Source organism: Felis catus, chromosome A1 (genome assembly GCF_018350175.1).
Source record: "Felis catus isolate Fca126 chromosome A1, F.catus_Fca126_mat1.0, whole genome shotgun sequence".
Classification (NCBI taxonomy): domain Eukaryota; kingdom Metazoa; phylum Chordata; class Mammalia; order Carnivora; family Felidae; genus Felis; species Felis catus.
In genome coordinates, this window is record NC_058368.1 from 225,655,319 (window position 1) to 225,671,372 (window position 16,054).

At 46.6% G+C, this 16,054-nt stretch overlaps 1 protein-coding gene across 4 annotated transcripts in view; it reads left to right on the forward strand.

The window, feature by feature from the left end:
* MYO10 (myosin X) overlaps positions 1–16,054 on the forward strand; it is a 229,275-nt gene that overhangs the window by 152,399 nt on the left and 60,822 nt on the right. The window lies entirely within an intron of this gene.

Consider the following 16,054-nt stretch of genomic DNA (forward strand, 5'->3'; position numbering starts at 1 on the left):
ATTCTAGTAACTTTGCTGATACTAGATCTTATTTTTTACCTTGTTTCCCAGTTGCCCTTGACTTACTATTAGTGGTTCCTCATTTATAGTTTAAAGGTGTTCATGGGGCGCCTGGGTGGCTCAGTCGGTTGAGCGTCCGACTTCGGCTCAGGTCACGATCTCGCGGTCCGTGAGTTCGAGCCCCGCATCGGGCTCTGTGCTGACAGCTCAGAGCCTGGAGCCTGCTTCCGATTCTGTGTCTCCCTCTCTCTCCGACCCTCCCCCATTCATGCTCTGTCTCTCTCTGTCTCAAAAATAAATAAACATTAAAAAAAAAAAAAAAAAAAAAAGATGTTCATAAGAACCACGATACTGAACTCTCTGTCTTCTAGGAAGGTAAAAATGGATGCTGCCTGTAAGGACAAGTAACCTGTTAAGTTTGCTGTCTCACTATGAGCCCATGATGGTGAGAATTTGGTATTTGTGTGGCATAAAGCAGCCGACGGAGACTGGTCTTACATGGAAGATCTGTGCCTCTGTTCTGGTGGTTTAAAAAAACAGCTCACCTTTCCATGTCTCGAATTTATATTAAAATGTTTTAGATTATCACAGAAAATGGCAGCATAAACAATATGTAGTTTTTGGCCATAACGTAGGAAATTACTAGTTAAAACCTAGCAAGATACCACGCCAGCTGTTTTCTATTTCTCTTTAATTTTTTTTAACGTTTATTTATAATTGAGAGACAGAGCATGAGCATGGGAGGGGCAGAGAGAGGGGGAGACACAGAATCGGAAGCAGGTTCCAGGCTCTGAGCTGTCAGCACAGAGCCTGACGCAGGGCTCAAACTCACAGACCGCGAGATGGTGACCTGAGCAGAAGTCGGACGCTTAACTGCCTGAGTCACCCAGGTGCCCCTATATTTCACTTTATAACCTCAATAGGCAGTTTTTACGATATATATGGACTTTGTGATTTGGGTCTATACATACTCCCAGGAGCTGTGTAACCTCTCTTACTTTTCCTCTTTACACAACAGGGATAGTAATACCGTGTTTCATCGCTCAAAGAGGCTGTTTGTTCCCAATTTAAGGACTTGGGTACTGGGGGTGCGTTTTACAACTTCTGGCGAGCAATAGTTTAATTGGGAGCGCTGTGCCTTTCTCAGGGGTATGTGTAACATACTCATGCAGGTTTGTAGGCGTCGGTGTCTTAGATTCAGTAAAATGCGGACCTGCCATATGTCAGCACTGTTATAAGGAGAGAAATTTGAATTTGAAAAACATAGTCCCGCATGTATTTGTTTTCTTTCTTGGGTGACATGGAGTTTTTCCTCGAAATTGTAATAGCTTTTGAAATTAGGCCTGCTTGAACAGTCTTCAGCAGGCAGAATATTGAAGAGATTACCTTTTACTGATGTTTATTTTTTTCTTGCTGGGATGTGACTGTCCCTAATTGCTTTGGTTTTTGCATTTAAAGAAATGAGCCAACCCAACCTCATGTTTCATAAGTACTTCTCACAGTCTTCCCATCACCTGTTCTGTGGCAGAAACTAATTAATACTCACCAAGAGTTGGACCGTAGGAGACTTTGGAAAAACATCTCAGTACCATTTCAGATGCACCCAGAAAGTGAAGGCACAGACACGTGAACCTTCTGGTCTGAGGCCCAAGACGTAGGTGTGATTTTAAGTGCGAAGATGCTAATTAGAATCTGGAAATCGTTAATTATGGCTTGCTTAGCATTCATTTGGTTCCACTGAAAATATCTGAGTGCTCCTGTTGATGATGTTATATGAAATGTATGTAAACAACCCTCATTTGGAGTTTATTGTGAGCTTTCTTTTGTCCTAAGATCAGTGCTTCTAGAAATCTCACGGGGAAAATCTTGCCAGCCTTTGCCCCATAGAAGAGGAGTGTATATTTCTGGCATGAAGGGATGAGACCATGTCTCTTACTCCATACCCTTTTCTGGTCATTTGCTCCTTACGGGACCTTGAGAGGATGTACTTGAACTTACGTATATGGAAGTATTTTGTGCCTCATTCAGGAACATGGGTCATAGGTTTGGGCAGATTCTAGAGGGTTCATTTTTGACAACTCTATGACCAGAGGGATAAAAGCAGTGGCCTTCAAGTCTGTGACCTAAAGAAATGTGGCCTTAGAAAAAGTGGAGGAGTTGCCTTGTGCTTTTGGGAGCATATCCAAGATTACCATGGTGGCCTTGTGAATGTGAGTACACGCCCAGTGGGCCCCAAGCTTGCAGGGCAGGCTGCCTCCTCTCCTTGGCAAATGCATGAAGCTCAGAGTGGGTCCTTGGGCCTAAAGCATTGGGAAATCCTTTGCTGGAAATATTACAGGGTTTTTGTTACTTGGCACTTTTGTGTTTTGCTTTGAAGGCCAAGTGCAAATGGGGAGAATTGGACTGAAATGCTAGGATATTATGTCAGTTCAGCTGTAATAATTGTGGACTTTTTGTCATGCGCAACATGAAGTTGATCTTAGGTGTTGTATAAAAGACATTTCACTCGCGTTGAGGAATCCTGGGGCTGAGTCACAAGGTGAAGTTGAAAAAGCCTACCTCTTAGACAATGGAGTATTACTCAGCCGTAAACAAAGAATGAAATCCCGCCATTGGCTAAGGACATGGATGGAGCTGGAGTCTGAGGCTAAGCAAAATACGCCTGAGAAAGACAAACACCGTGTGATTTCACTCCTATGTGGAATTTAAGAAACCAAGGAGCAAAGAGAAGAAGGCAGGCGAGCCAAGAAGTTCTTGCCTGTAGAGAACCAACTGTTGGTTACCAGAGGGGAGGTGGGTGGGGGATGGGTGAAATAGGTGATGGGGATTAAGGAGCGCGCTCATGGTTGTGAGCACTGGGTGTAGTATGGAAGTGTTGAATTGAAACCGACAGAACGCTGTGTGTTAACTACACTGGAAGTAAAATTTAAAATAAAATTACAGGGGCGCCTGGGTGGCCCAGTCGGTTAAGCGTCCGACTTCAGCCAGGTCACGATCTCGCGGTCCGGGAGTTCGAGCCCCGCGTCGAGCTCTGGGCTGATGGCTCGGAGCCTGGAGCCTGTTTCCGATTCTGTGTCTCCCTCTCTCTCTGCCCCTCGCCCATTCATGTTCTGTCTCTCTCTGTCCCCAAAAAAACGTTGAAAAAAAATTTTTTTAAAAGAAAAAAATAAAATAAAATTACAAAGTAAGCCCCCCTCCCCATAGGGGGTAGTGAGCAGTCAGTTCTCTGGCTTACACATAGCATTGAAGGATGTAATCTTCTCCTTGAGTTAGAATTGTGGCATTTCCAAGGGGCAGCGTTCTCCCTGAGACAGTTTTTAGTTGGCAATGTAGCCTACTAGCTTTTGTCTATTGTGGCTTGTGAGGCAGTGGTAGTTTCTGGCTCCGAGGGTCCAAACCAACAGCAGATTTCCATAACAAAGGAAACCTGCCTTGCTTCATCAGAATTTCTCCCCAAGGGTGTCCCAAGGCCTGTGATCTCTCCCCTCTCTCCCCGCCTAGTATTTTAGCAAATAAGTTCTAGTCAGAACAGTCTGTCATTAACATTCCTCAGAAAAACCCTGAGGAGGTGCAGGACAGAATTAAAGAAGGGAACGGACTGATAAATATCAGGAAAACCTTCGGGGGTGTGAGCACTGGGTCTGCAGTTCCCAGGCCCCCGTGGGAGGAAAGCGAGGCCACTTCCCGCAGACGCTGTGGGCTGTCACTTGTCAGGAACATGACTGGCCGGCCGTCCTCACCGTTCCTTCAGTTGTGAGCTGAGGAGCCCTCGCCTTCCAAGGTGGGGAAGCCTTCGGTTCCTTGCAGCATCCTCTTCAAGCTTTTAACCCAATGTAGCGGCGTCCTTAAAGATTCTGTCAGAGTCTCCTCCAAAATGGCAGGACTTGGGTCACCTGAATCTCCCCAAGGCCGGTGGCTGGTGGAGGAAGGCTTCTAGCCAAGCTGGCTGCTTGGAGGGAGGTTTTCCTAAGGGAAGAGGGGAAGAGTGAGGAGAGGGGCGTCCATGCCAAGGGAAGGCTGGAGACCAGGCCCCAGGGAAGGGAGACCATGGGGTCTGTGAGGGAGGACTGCAGTCATATTTGCTGGACATTGGAATATCCAATGGGAGTACAGAGCGGGAGACACAGGGTTAGCCTGACCGTGGTGGCTTGTCTGGAAGCACTGTCTGTGTACCCTGAGACACACGGACCTATCAGCCTTCTCACACAATCGTCTTTCCAAGACTGGAGAGGATGCCGTGCTTTGCACTTCAATGAATCCCGATGACCTGTGTCCCTCTCTTTCATGGTGGCACCATTGATACCAGACTAGATTCCCCAGTTGGACGACACCGGAGACAGGCTGGGACCGCACAGGAAGTGAGAACAGTGTGCAGGCGTTACGAGAACCTAACCTTACTCTGCTTCCAGAGGCATAATGATTCGATGAATGAATTAATGAATTCAGCACCTGTAGTCCTGGGGGGTTATATTTGTGTCATCCAGATGCTGCCTGCCATTTGCTTTCTTGTGGGTTTTTTTGTTTTTGTTTTTGTTTTTTTCCGGTTTTGGGGTTTTTAAGTAAGCTCTACACCCAATGTGGGCTTAAATTAAATTCCTGGCCCTGAGATCAAGAGTTACCCGCTCTACCCACTGAGCTAGCCCTCCCCACCCCCTTTTTTTTTAAACAAAGACCAAACATTTCTTTAAAAATGCTGATAATAATGTGGCATATTTCCTACCTTGAATTTTTGTCCTGTTCTTCCTGTATCTCCTGTATCTCATTTTGTTCATCTTCTGTCTCATCAGCCTTACTGAAGTTTACGGAAGCAACTTTTTTTTTTCGTCTTTGATCTCTCTACCCTAATCTTATTTTTCTGAATAAAGTGTTCCATGCGTACAGAGGATCTTAACCAAGTACAGCTTCATAGGACCTGCCTTGCCCGTCTTTGCGTCCTGCTGCATAGCTCAGTGTTGCGGCCACAGGATGTGCTCAGTAAGTGAGCACAGAATCGAATTGCTAATCCAAGTACATCGTACACCCACTCACGGTACACGAGGGCTTAACTTTGCCAAAGATCTAGACCTAACTTGCCACTTAAGAAAAAAAATTAGGGGCGCCTGGGTGGCTCGGTTAATTGGGCATCTGACTTTGGCTCAGGTCACGATCTCACGGTTCGTGAGTTTGAGTCCCGCGTTGGGCTCGCTGCTGTCGTGCAGAGCCTGCTTGGAATCTTCTGTCTCCCTCTCTTCTGTCCCACGCTCTTGTCACTGAGCGGTCCCCTGGCCTTGGGTTTGCTTCCTCCTCCCTGAGGCGTGTCTGGGGACAGTGCCCGTGTAGGGAAGCAGCCGTAGGTATTAAATGAGCCAAGGGGGACACGAAACAGCTGCATTGGACCGTGAGAAAGATTGCACACCCGCGCTGTAGGTTGGGGCTAGAGACCGTGCTCAGCATTTTACAGCTCACTCCATCCTCATGAATGCAAACCCCAATTTATGCTGGACCACGGGGAAAGCTTCCCAAGGCTGTTGCCAGACCTTGTCCTTTTAAGCCCTTGATGTTGTTATGGGATGGACGTTTCTTTCAGTTGTTTTAAAACCTTTTTTAAATGTTTTTATTTTGGAGAGAGAGAGAGAGAGAAAGCACGGGTGGGGAGGGGCAGAGAGAGAGGGAGACACAGAATCTGAAGCAGGCTCCAGGCTGTGAGCCGTCAGCACAGAGCCCGACGTGGGGCTCGAACTCACGAACCGTGAGACCATGACCTGGGCTGAAATCAGACGCTTAACCGACTCAGCCACCCAGGTGCCCCTTATTTGGGGTGTTTTAAAATTGACTTTATTTTTTCTTTTTAAGTAATCTCTATACCCAATATGGGGCTTGAACTCATGACCTTGAGATCAAGAGTGAGATGTTCTACTAACTGAGCCAGCCAGGTGCCCCTAAAGGTGACTTTAATTTACAGAAAACTTGAGCATATAGCATGGGGTTTCCATGTCATTCTCCATGCCCCTCAACACACACACACACACACACACACACACACACACACACACACACAGTTTCCCCTCTTATTAACATGGTACACGAGTGTGGCACGTTTATGATAATTCATGAACCAGTATTCTAAAGCCCAAAGCTCACATCTAAGGTTAGCTGTGTTGTAAGGCTCTCTGAGCTTTGACATACACGCACTGTCATCCAGTGTCAAAATGCCAAATGTTCCCAATCTACTCACAGTACAACGAACATCTTTCTCAAGTAATATTTTATAAGAACGGGATTGTTTCCAGTGGGACAAAACTTGAGGCCCTGAGAATGTGGTTTCTCTTGCACGGGATAAAATGTGAGTGACACGGTTTGCTGCAGAAGAAACAAACAAACAAAAAAACTACCCCAGAAAGTAGGGAGCGCAAAAGCATCTGGAGCCCCAGGGAACTAAGGACATTTTAGAACTACCTGGATTGTCAGCCCCTTTGACTCCTCTCTCCGTTCAGTTAGGCTTGCAGCCTGTAGGGGTGGTTCCGTTTCTTCCACGTACTTACTGGAAAATGCCCACTTAGCCCTGAGTGGCCTTCCATAATTCTTCCTGTCTTTCTGACTGCCACTCACGTTGTCTGCTCTCCCGTAACTGGAGTGCCCACTGCCAGCGTCTTTAACTTTTGAGAACGTCACATACGGACGACTTCTAAAAAGACAGCTTTACCTTTTCAGGAAATTTTGGTGAAGGAAGCCTTCAAGCCACCATTCTTCTCCCCCAAACAAAACAATCCCATTAAACCCCTCCGTGGTCACTCGAATCCTGTTTACCATGTTGTCATGGCAACTATTCAGTCCCGCTCTGCAAAGGCCAGGATAAATAGCCATAAATGAAGCCCCGCTCAAGTGAAGAGAGTTGTTCTCTGGGCGGACCTTGCAAGGTCACAACTAAATTGCGTGATTTTGTCCCGTGGCTTTTGATTTTTATTTTTCCCTTTTTAGTCCTGGGCCATCTTTTAAGATCTCGGGGGCCTTCACATGTCTTTACACATTTCTTGGTGCAATGGGGGGCGGTGGGGGGCGGGTTAGTTAGCTCCTGCAGTTAGAAGTATCGTCAGCAATTGCAAATCCCCGCCAGCCTGGACTTCCTTTCAGTAGAATCGGGAATGAATTAAGCAGGCAGAGCCCAAGACACCACATAAAAGCCTGGGAACACCAGCGAGCCGAAGAAAGCCCGTTTTTGTGTCCGTTGCCTCAGATGCCTGTAGTCCGGACTGCTAAAGATGCCGCCATTTACAGGGGACAAAAGCTGAACGGGCACAAGGAACCCAAGGTAGGAGCTCTTCTCTTATTTGAGCTGCTTCAAAGTTTCACGTGCCTTGGAACGATGATGGCAGCGGGAAATTCTGTGGAGACATTCTTTAAACCGGGGAGAGACGGGTTTTCCGTCTCCCTGAGCACCAGACCTGTTTAATTTCTCAACAGGTGGGTAAGTACTGATCTTGATGGCATTTCCAAGTTTGAACTGCTAACGCTTTGTAAGAATGAAGGACATGGTCGCGTAAGGCGTGGATAATGGGATATGCTTTTGAGAGGCAATTCACCTTTTACAGGAAAAACCATTTTTTAATGTGAGGTTGGGAGGGGAGATTGCTCGTGGTGGTTTCTTTTGTTTGAATTTGTTATCTCGAGGCGTGTCCGTTTAAAAGTTTACACGTTAGGGGCTTGCAGCTTCTCCTTGTACTTGGTGTGAACCTTTTAAGGAAATCTGCCCAAGCGGAATTTTTGGTTTTTTAATTGCGTTATAAACTGGTTTGTACACAAATGTGGAAATGGAGAAGTTATGGGAGTCCTTTGGTCATCCATTGACTATCATGTGCTGATTTCACACAAGCAGACCCATGCCAGAAGTTTGCAGTCTGCCCAGAGAAACCAGATCAGGCACTTTTGGCCGAGATTCTCTTAGTCCCCAAGTAGGTGTCCCCAAAGAAAGAACATAATAAAGAGCGTCTGAAATGCTAATCTCTGCCTCCACGGACACTTGAATGTGTTCTGTGGATTTCCATTCATTTGCTAAAAGTGCCCTTTAAGGGAGCAGGTTTTAAATGTGAAGGTGGTCTTTCATATTAAATCGAGCTACATTTAAAAGAAAGGAATAATAATGTGGCTGACTGCTGCTTAGCTAAATCTACTCTCATGGAAATAAATTTCCAGCGCTAGGTGAAAACCTAATGTTAGAATGTGTTTTACCATCTGGTTTAACAGTCTTACAAGTAATTAATCTGACATAAAATGAAATGCCATCGGAAGAGTGTTAGTCACCGGTGGGAAATTACCACTTATCTCTGCCTCGCTCGTACTGACTTTCCTTACCCGTATTTCCGTGCTGGTTAAGTATGTAGACCCCCAGCTTCAGAATCCCATTGCTTGGCCCCAGGGCTAGAGTGACACCATACATGTCACTCTGCTGAGCACTGTTTCGCTCACTCGCTGTCCCTGATGAGTGCCCCAGCTTGTTAAAGAATACTTTTTGGGAAGACTGATTACAGACACCAGCCCATCTGCACTGCGAGCTTCCTACCTGGGAAGTGACAGCTGCCACGATGGGGTAAACATTTTTTCCCCGCCCCCCTCCTGCCCACCGTATCAGATGGTTATAGCCCTCAGCCCTCCCACTGTGCATCTTTACTTTGGCTCTTCTTCCTGAACTTCTGGAAATAGCGACCAATCAGAATAGCAGCCCCACTCCAGCATTTGAACAAATCCCAGACCCTCCTGTCCCTTTTATGCAGACTGTGGGGCGGTGGGTTTGTTTGTTTGTTTGTGGGGTTTTTGGTCGTCTAACTTAAATGGCCTTGCATTGGCATTTTCACCAGCCCCCTTCGTGTGTGTGTGTGTGTGTGTGTGTGTGTGTGTGTGTGTGTGTGTGTGTTTGTGAGAGTATGAGTGATTGCTGTTAGAGACTTTGTTCTAAAACTCCCCACTGCCGCCCAGCAACTTTAGGAAGAGCCGGTTCCCCTCGATGACCTTGGAGCAAAGGGCCCAGGTTTGAGCCCAGACCAGAGGGTAGAACTGGGGGATGAATTGCGGCCTGGTGCTCGGGCTCAGAGTCAGCCTCCCTGCATGTTCTCACAGCCTTAGAGGAGGCCCTCTGCACCTCCATACTTTGTTCAGCATTTTGCTGTGTTGCCCTTTGACCCTGGGGTGTTCTTGTCCTTCCTCAGGCTGGCTCTTTCCCTGATACACAGAAATACTACAATAAATAGTAACAATAATACAAACACCACCACAGGGGTTTGCCTTCAACCCTCCTCAGTATGAAGGCACTACTTTGATTCTAAACTATTTGGAAAACGTGCAAAATACAAATTCAAATGGTTTAACCTTTATGTAAATTATAGTCTACTCTTCATTTTGTAATTGACTTTTTATTAGCTTACTGTATCTTAAAACATTCCCGTGCCTTTTCTTCCCCCAGGACTACAGAATTCTGTCAGGGGCTGTGCTTTCAAATAGATTCTATTACTGGATTATTTCCTCGTCGTCAACAGTGTTTCTGCATTATTCATGTGTATGAATACCGGTGCACACTCAAGATTGTCTTTTAAAAGTAAAATTTGTCAGTGTATTTGCTAAATCATGGCATGCACGGTCGTGACTTTGACGTATACATACACAGGGCCAAATTGTTCTTCATTTAAGGCCAGCCAACAACGAACAGGAAAAATATTTTGCAACGTGTTTCACAGGGGATTTATAGCCCTAAAAAAGAGCCCTTAGAAATCGGTAAGGAAATCCAATGTTCTGATAGAAAAGTGAGTGAAACACATGAATGCGAAATTCGCAAAAGGTGATACGCCAGTGGAAAATGGCCTGCGACTTCAATAGTGTGATCAAAGAAATAGGGAGATTATTTTGCCAGTGTGTAGACTGAATGAGTTTCTTGGTTTCGTGTTGCTTTTTCACAACACGTCCGGAGGTGGTAGGGGCAGGGACGACCATTAACGCACCCGGGGAGTTCCCACTGTGGCAGCCTTCCCCAAGACCAGTCTCATCCCGTGTTCTGGATAGCGTTTCCTTGCCTCTTTCGGGACAGCCTTCCATCCGTTTTTCCCTCTTGTGCTGTCAAACGTTCCTTTGCTCAGGGTTCCTTCTCCTTGGTCACACTCTCTTTATATCCAATGTCTCTAAACAGTCTGAAACATTTAATATAGAAATCTATACTGAAGGGGGCGGGGAGGTGGGAGCATACGGGGAATGCTCCCCTGGGCAGCGCTCACCGCTGTTTGCAAAGAGAGGCCATGCCCGTTTACTTATTTCTAACGCTCTGCTCTCTAAACTGCCCCGGCCTCCCTGGTGCCGGAAGCTTCCAGGTTGGGTTCTCGCTGCCCCGCCCTCCCAATCCCCTCCCCGCGCGCCCCCCAGGCCCCCAGGCCTGTGACCTCGCCAGCCACCCCGCCTTCCTGGCACCTGTCTGACTGGGCCTCTCCCCTCCCCCTTTCTCTTGACTGGTTCCCGAGCTGTAGGCCTGGCCTCACACTCTGCCCTCCTCCTCACCTGCCCGCTCCTGCAGAAATGCTCCCTTCTCTCCTCCGGCCCGCAGCTAGGTGAGTCCCTCAGCACCGCGTTTTCCCAGCCCGGGGCCCTCCTCCTCAGGCTTTGGCCCCGTAGCCTCAATTTGTAACTGACTTCTTTTCTAGTTTCCTAAAGTTGGCTAGTTCTGGGCTGCCCTATCGCCTGCAGCACCCTTCAGGTTAGAATGCGTTCATAATTAAATTTCCCCTTCTTTACCTTCCCCCTCCTTGTTTAATCGGGTGTTTCTGATTTCTCAGGTTATAGTAGGAGATCTCCACCGCGGTGCCGTTGACACGTCGGACGGGGCGATCCTTTGCGGTGGGGCCGTGTCCTGGGCAGTGTAGAATATATGGCAGCAACCCTGCTTTTTCCTACCCAGTAGATGCCAGCGACAGCCCTGTTGTCCCAGGCATCTCCAAATCTCCCCCCAGGAGGCAAAATCGCCCTGGTTGGCGGCCACTGGGTTATGGTGTCCATGCAGATGATTTCTTGGTGTTTATCCTGTTTTTCCTTTGCTCGCGGTTAAAAAAATGGCATCTGTGTACAAGTGAACTTGCATTGCACCAGTTGTCAGGGCTTTGAACCTCGTGTTTTGCTGTTGGCTGTGTGGTGAAAACAGAAAATTTCATATCGCTTAACATTTTTCCAGAGGTATCGATGGAGTCATTTGCTAACATGTATTGTTTCCTAGTACGTAATCTACTAGGACGCGTGAAGTGGGGGTGGGGTGGGGTGCCCTTAATATCGGCGCGCCTGGCAGGATTACGTAATTGCTCTGTGCTACCCACTTTCTCAGATGAATGGGTGGCCTAGTTTCAGCCGCTCTGAAAGGCTAAAACGGCTCATTAAAGTGTGCCAGATGCCCCATTTGTCAATGTTGCACTGAAAAAGGAATACTGTTTAGCTCTGGAGTTACGCTGGGCTATACTCCGCTCGCCTTTATGAAATGCAAGACCAGTGTCCTTGTGAAAAATATTGCCGCGTTCCCGCCTCAATCCCCTCCACGTTTACAACGGTGAAAATTTCGCTACCAAACGAATGGTTCAGAAACTGTCAAGTAAAGCTTTTTTAAAAGTCCCTTCAGAGACACGAGAAAATGAAGGAGGAATATGCATCATAAGGTTGGATGAGATTTCTGCCTTTGAGCCCGCAGGGAAAGCACAAGGGTTCGGGGATGAACTCTTGGGTGCCTGGATATTGTTTCCACTGGGACAGTTTCATTAGGGATATTACAGTACGTGAGTAGAACACTAAAGCAAATTTTGTGGAGCCACAAGATTATGAGGGCCAAATGTAAGGCGTCTTTAATATGTTCATTGTGGCTTGAGAAATTGCAGAAAGAAAATCAGCCTGGCTTCTTTTCATTTCCTTCTCTATCTTCTCTCTATTTTGGGGGGGTTCGTTTGTTTTAGTATTGACTCTGACACATTGGCCCTATATATCTGATTCACTGATGTCACTGCATCAATCAATTCCACTGAAACTCTGACAGTTCGATTTATATCAGACCTCACTTGCAGGTCCTGGGGGCAGGACCTCACTTGCAGGTCCCAGGTCCCATGCAAATTAGGGAAAGGAGGTCCTTCGCCGAGGTGCAAGGGCAGTTTGGACCTGATAATGGCGTCATTTGGATTTGGATTTGGATTGCCAGGATTCGAACACACCTGCTGGCACTCAGGGCCAGGCGACAAAGGTGAAAAAGATACAAAACACCGCAGAGCTCCTTGTAAGTGACCATCTCTTAGACCGGTCATTGTCTGGAGCCCTGCTGCATCGGCAGATTTTGGGAGCTCCTGCTCTCTGGAGCTGTGCTGGAGGCATTTCCTGGTTTACACACACTTGGGGCTCGGCCAGTGTCCACAGAGTTAAAGCCTTTCCCTTCTCATGCTCGATTAGAAAAAATTAGCTACAATACAATAGCTGCTTGTTCTCCATTACTCACCTTGCCTGCTCCCAGCACATCCACGCTCCTTGTTACAACATGTTGACGTTTTTAAATGATTGAGAAGGTGGTTTGGAACTATGGGAAGCGCCTTTAGCAACCGACCTGGACGCCCAGGCCTTTCTGTTCTCCGTCCTGGTCATTTTGGTTACCGTGCCTAACACGCCTCTGGCAGGTGCGGTGGGAGCTGTAAAAACCGCCAAGGGGGGCCCTGGTGTATGGGCATAAAGGAATGGACGCTCGTCAGTTGAATATTAACTATGTTGAGGACCGGGTGCCAAAGTGGAGGAAGGAGCAAAGACATGAACGGATCCTGCCTGAATCCTTTCCGTTTCTGCTCATAATCACAGACTGGCCTCAGATGCCGAAACACTGACGTAGGGAAATGCAGAGACTGACCCCGGAGCGTTTGTTGAGTGCTCCCCAGAGTATGATAGATCATCATCGTGGCTGTAATCCCAGCAGTTTTCTTGCCTAAATCACAGAACTTAAACTCTAATTCAACACCTGTCCTGCCCAGCCCAGTGACTGTAGCAGTCTACTAACCTGGAACTGTTTCTCTACGTATTCTGGGGCTAATGTCATAAGACTTTCATCACTCTCAGAGAACAAGTTGATTTTGTTGCTGCTTGCTAGTGAATAAGGCAGTGTGTCCTTTAGACAATAAATCGGTGACCGGATGATAAAACGGGTTACTGAAACATTTTTGGATTAAAATAATTTATGAAGATGTGGGGCACCTGGGTGGCTTAGTTGGTTAAGCTTCTGACTTTGGCTTGGGTCATGGTCTCAGTTTGTGAGTTGGAGCCCCACATTGGGTTCTCTTCTGTCAGTACGAAGCGGCTTCAGGTCCTCTGTCTCCCCCTCTCTCTGCCCCTCCCTTGCACATATTCATTCTCTCTCCCTCTCTCAAATAAATAAACTTAAAAAAAAATTATGAAGATGTATCAGGAGGCCACATATCGTGGTAGACTGAGCGAGGTTTTGTGGGAAATGCTGTCCTACCACATGTCCCTGGTCTATCTTTTAGGTTGTCTGTGTTCTTCTTGATGGAGTAAGGACAGAAGTCTACCCCTTTTAGGGTGGTGGTTACAAGGATCGACTGATCATATCTGTAAGACTCCCAGCTCACAATGGCACACAATGGCCACGGATGGTCTCTCCTGGCTAGCACATAATAATTATTCTGTTTGTCATGGAAAGAGGTAACGAACGTCTCTTGGGAGAGACCATCGATGGTAATTGTGTGGCTGTCCCAGCAAATAGAGATGTTCATTTCCTCTCATGACCTGTCCTTTGTATTTATTTTTATTGTTTATTTATTTATTTTGAAAGAGAGAGAGAGAAAGCATGATCAGGGGAGGGGCAGAGAGAGGAGGGGGAGAGAGAACCCCAAGCAGGCTCCACACTGTCAGCACAGAGCTCGACGCAGGGCTCAATCTCACGAACTGTGAGATCATGACCTGACCTGAAATCAAGAGTTGGACACTTAACCGCCTGAGCCACCCAGGCTCCCTGACCTGTCTGTCCGTCGTGTCTCTTCACCACTTACTGAAGTTGGCACCGCACCCTCAGAATTTATAAAGGACATACATTCGTTTTAAAGCAAATGTAGAAAAAGGTACATTTGTGGGAAAAGAACACTGAAAACTATTCTTTAAATCCAGAACTGGGGAATGCTGTTGAAGTAAATGGGATCGCTAAAGGAAGTGGATGGATGTGTTCTTCTGAGAGAGGTGAAGAGAAAAGAGCATTTTATTGTCATACATGTTTTCCTGTGGCCTCGGATTTAGGAACGTGTTTGTTCGCTGTATATATCCCTTTTATTTATTTACCATTTTGCTTAGTGGACTAGTGTTCAACTTAAAACCCTCTTTCATATGGATTCTCAGGCATCAGTGCCTTAAAGCAAAGTGCCAGGCTACGGACGAGCTAGTGCAGCCCATCACACATTAGGCTCTTTCCCCATTTGGGGGACCGTGGGGGAGGAGCATCAAATTTAAGCATCTTGAGCCAAACAGTTCAGAAGCCTGGCCCTCGGTCTGGCTGCTGCAGTGTTTGGGACTCTGTCGAGGCCCCGGGGATGGGAATAACCTGGCCTTTGAGCATTGCCTGACCTCTTGTTGCCTAACAACTCTCAACTGCTCAGTGGAATATTTTGTGGTGCTCCTAATTTATACTTAACAGATATTGGCTGTGTTTAAGGCTGGCTAATTTCCCATTATGACTTGCAAACAGCCACTTTAATACATGAATAAGCAAGAGAAAGGACTCCTAGGAAGCTGTGCTCACCAGCACCCCCTTGCCACCAAGCCTTCATTTTCCTTCTAGAACATAAGTAGAATTTACGAAGGTCTTGCAAATCCGTGACCGTTTCTCTCAGGACAGGCTGCACTGAACCGTTTTCAAGTAAAATTCTGTTACATTTTTTTCTGATACCCCAGCCAGTGTTCATGGATGTTTATAAGTCCGCTGCATCCATTACCGAAGAGTAACTCCTTCCTTAGCTGTATTGTTTTAAGCGAACGTAGAGCGGTTGCTTCATCCCTTCATCTCTTCCTGGGTAAATGAGGTGATGGGATGGGGTGATTCTCACACCGCTTCCAGCTCTCAGCTAACATGATTCTGATGAAATCCTGCTCTTTCTAATAATTGACATCTCCAGTTTGGTGCGTATATTTTTCTGAGTTGCCATTTTTATTTCCATACTTTTTTTAAAAAAATTTTTTTAACATTCATTTTTGAGAGACAGAGTGAGTGGGGGAGGGGCAGAGAGAGAGACAGACAGACAGACAGACAGACACAGAACTTGAAGCAGGCTCCAGGCTCTGAGCTGTCAGCAGAGAGCCCGATGCGGGGCTCGAACTCATGGACCGCGAGATCATGACCTGAGCCGAAGTCGGATGCCCAACTGACTGAGCCATGAGCCACCCAGGCGCCCCATTTCCGTACTTCTTATAACTGTTCAAACTCTTCATTCCTAATTTGGTTTTGTAGCAGTGGTCTCTCAGAACCAGTTTTCTCCTCTTGTGTCCGAACTTAAAAAATAAAAATTGCTTTTAAACTTAAGTATGGCAAATGATCTTCATCTTCCAGTGGCTCAGAAGTTGTGGGTTTTGTTTTTTTTTTTGTCTCTGAAGTTCAATTACCTTAAAGCAAGCAACCACACAGTATATTGTCCTGATAATTATCTGTGCACTAATTCGTGCTCCCATTGTGGTGTATCTTAGTACCTATTGAAATAGCATTATAAAAATAATCGCTCTGGCCAAGCATTACAGATGCCAGTTTGACAGATTTTCCAGGCTATGGACACTGAAGGATGTAGGGCCACTGGCACCTGTTCCCCTTGTTTTCTTCCCCATCCCCTGCTTTTTTTCGAACTCAGCATCCTTACAGCAGTGGCAGAACCTTGGTGATTGTGTGAGTGACTCAGTACGTTCCACAGCTATTCTAGTATTTTAGTGACTGATTGGCGCCTCCTTGCCAACATCTACAAAGAGAGACAGCTGCCCTCCTAATTTGTATTTCTCGCCATGATTTTTCAGAGCGAGCGTGAATAAAGGGGCCTATGACCTATTC